Source organism: Narcine bancroftii, chromosome 1 (genome assembly GCF_036971445.1).
Source record: "Narcine bancroftii isolate sNarBan1 chromosome 1, sNarBan1.hap1, whole genome shotgun sequence".
NCBI lineage: Eukaryota > Metazoa > Chordata > Chondrichthyes > Torpediniformes > Narcinidae > Narcine > Narcine bancroftii.
Window position 1 is genome coordinate 142,609,134 of NC_091469.1, and position 3,790 is coordinate 142,612,923.

Here is a 3,790-nt window from a genome sequence, read left to right on the forward strand (position 1 = left end):
AAGACAGCAAATGTCATGCTACTTTTTAAGAAGGGATGTTGGCAGAAGACTGGAAATTATCGGCCAATTAGCTTGACGTCTGTAGTTGGAAAAATGCTTGAAGCCGTCATTAAAGATGAAATAGTGAAACTTTTGTAACGTAAGGGTTCAATCAGGCAGACGCAGCATGGTTTTAGAAAGGGAAGATCTTGTTTGACAAACTTGTTAGGATTCTTTGAGGATATAGTGGGTGTGGTGGATAGAGGGGAATAGGTTGATGTTGTATATTTGGATTTCCAGAAAGTATTTGATAAGGTGCCGCACAAAGAGACTTATCAGTAAGTTACAGGAAAGTGGAGTATAGGGAAGTGTAGTGGCCTGGATTGAAAATTGGTTGTCTGACAGGAGGCAGAGAGTTGGGATAAATGGGAGTTTTTCAGGTTGGCAGAGAGTGGTAAGTGGGGTGCCGCAGGGGTCAGTGTTAGGCCCACAACTGTTCATCATTTACATTGATGACTTGGAGGAGGGAACAAAATGTGGTGCAGCCAAGTTTGTGGATGACACCAAATTGAGTGGAAGAGCAAATTGTAATGAGGATGTGGAGAGTCTGCAGAGGGATATAGTTAAGCTGGATGAGTGGGCAAAGGTCTGGCAGATGGAGTACAATGTTAGTAAGTGCGAGGTTATCCACTTTGGCAAGAAAAATAAAAGAGCTGAATATTATTTAAAGAGTGAAAAACTACAGCATGCTGTTGTGCAGAGGGACTTGGGAGTGCTTGTGCATGAATCGCAAAAAATTAGGTTGCAGGTGTAGCAGGTTATTAAGAAGGCAAATAGAATGTTGGCCTTCATCGCTAGAGGAATTGAATTCAGGAGTAGGGAGGTAACGTTACAACTGTATAAGGTACTGGTGAGACCACACCTGGAGTACTGTGTCCAGTTCTGGTCTCCATATTTGAGGAAGGATATACTGGCTTTGGAGACGGTCCAGAGGAGGTTTACTAGGTTGATCCCTGGGATGAAAGGGTTGACTTATGATGAAAGATTACATCGTCTAGGATTGTATTCGCTCGAGTTCAGAAGAATGAGAGAAGATCTTATAGAAACATATAGGATTATGAAGGGTATGGATAGGATAGATGTAGGAAGGTTTTTTGAGCTGGCCGAGGAAACTAAAACAAGAGGACACAGTCTCAAGATTCGGGGGAGTAGATTTAGGACAGAGATGAGGAAAAATAGTTTTTCCCAGAGAGTAGTGAATGTTTGGAATTCTCTAACCAGGGAAGTGGTTGAGGCTGCCTCATTAAACATATTTAAAATTCAGTTAGATAAATTTTTACATGATAGAGGAATTAGGGGATATGGGGAGAAGGCAGGTAGGTGGAGTTAGGTCATAAGTTAGATCAGCCATGATCGTATTGAATGGCAGAGCAGGCTCGATGGGCCATTTTTGGCCTACTCCTGTTCCTACTTCCTATGTTCCTATGAATAATCTTTTTCAGATGGATTAAATCTTCTCCATATTTCCACCAAATTTAAATCTCTCATCAGTTCAATTGTTATTTTAGCCATTTTAGTTTTCTTCGCAGTTTTTAGAGATTTATCCCACAATGGGTCCAAACAACAATTAAAATCCCCTCCTATCAAAATATTCTCATTCGATTGGTTCAGATTTTAAAAAAGCATCTGTAACAAATTACAAATCATCTTCATTTGGTGCATAAATATTCATCCTATTTTACAACACTCTACCTGCTTTGGCAGAAAAGGAATCCAAAGCAAAAGGTACTTTCTTATTTACCCAAACTGCAACCCCTCTGGTTTTCGAATTAAAAGAGGATGCAATCACATGCCCTACCCAATCATGATTCAGTTTCAAATGCTCTTACTTTGTCAAATGATTTTTTTATAAAAATGCAATATCCACTTTCATCTTTTTAATATAATCCAATATACATTCCGATTTTATTGGATGATTTAGTGCTTTAACATTAAATGTCACAAAATTTAAGCTGTTCACTGTTCCCTATAGAGTGGCACCCAACACAGCCAGCCCTTACACTAAGTTAAAGCTCCTTAAAAAAACCCCACCAAATCTTCAAAAAATAAAATTAAAAATACACAAAAACAAAACTTAAGATTGATGCAAAAAAAGACCCCCCCCCCACCTGTTTTGAGCAGGTGTGATCAATACCACCAGCGGCAGATGACTTCAAATTCGGGAGGGTCATCTACCTCTCCCCGACCAGACCTTCAAAAAAAATAGTGCGTTATTTTATTGTCCAATCTGAGTTTGAGTGTCTTCTACCACTTCAACCAATTGTGCCGTTTCCAGCTTTTTTGACGCTTTCCCATTCCCATTCTTAGTGTTGACAATGTTCACCAAAGGTTTCATTGACAAATCGTGGTTCAACTTATTATCTGGTAAAGAATTAGCAAAGGTTAATGCATCCTGAGCTTTCTCAAAAAAATGATAAATTACTCCATGCAAGGAGCACCGTGGCTGAAAAAAATAATGGAAAAAAGCTAGCCTACCTTCCGAGAACTTCTCCGAAACACTTGCCCAGATTAAATTGATGATTGCTGAAAAATTCAAGGCTCTAAATGCTAAGCTCTTAGAAGATCTACCGGGACCAATGCCTGAAGAGGGTGCACAAAATCAGTGAACCGGTGCGGACTCGAAAGACCAATATGGCCTCTTTCCGCTCCGTAAATGGTTATATGGTTATATGGTTATATGCTATTGCCCATAAAACACCTTCAACCCAATTGGGTATCTAAATGCTGATTTATAACCTTTCTTCCACAGCACTGTCTTAGCCTTATTAAACTCCTTACGTCTCTTTATAACCTCCTGACTTAAATCAGCATAAAACAAAACACTTCTACCCTGAACCATTATTGGATTCTGATCAACATGGGCTTTCTGTACTGTGAGATGTAAAATTGACTCCCGATCCTGATATCTTAAACATCTAATTAAAACCGCGCTCAGAGGCTGCCCTGAAAAAGTTTTCCTTCTTCAACGCTCAATGAGCTCTGTCTCATTCCAATCTGTATGGAAATGATTCTATCCCCAATATATCTGGAATCCATTTTATGGAAAAATTTCGTAGGATCCTGCCCGAAAATGTCCTCCAGAAGTTTGACTATTTTTACATTATTTTTGTTGACTTTGATTTTCCAGTGAATCAATTTTTTTTCAGAAAAGCATTCTTCTTGAAAGTCGCATCCTGTTACTGATTCTTCAGTCTGATCCATTCTGTCTTCAACCTTCTTACATCTCTCTTGTACTTCATCAACTGCAGTTAAACACTTATTAAGGTCCACTTTCATAGGTGCAATTTCTCCACCCATATCGGACATTTTCCCTTTAACTTCAGCAAATTGTAAATCTATATTATGAAAACTAGTAGTTATATAAGCCATAATATTTTCATTTTGCTTTGTTAACTCCTCAAACATTGTTATCACATCAGCTCGAGGTGAAGGATTTGTTAAAGCAGGTGAAGTAAATGATTTAAAAAGAGGAAGCCATTTTTGTAGTTCAGAGCCTACCTTCTATTGTTTCTGCTGCCACCAGCAACAGTTCTTGATCATCTTCGTCTAAATATTCTACATGTTCCTCTTCCTCTTCCTCCAGTTCTAAAACATCCTCCTTGGTGGCCCTGATGCAGATTTGGAGCCCAGTGCAAGTTGGGCTGACTAGGTCAGCGCGACATGGAAGGGGTCCCCCTGCAACTTTTAACCGATCCAGAACTTCACGGAATCGTGAGGCTGCTCGCATGCCCAAAGGGCCTGACACGTGGTA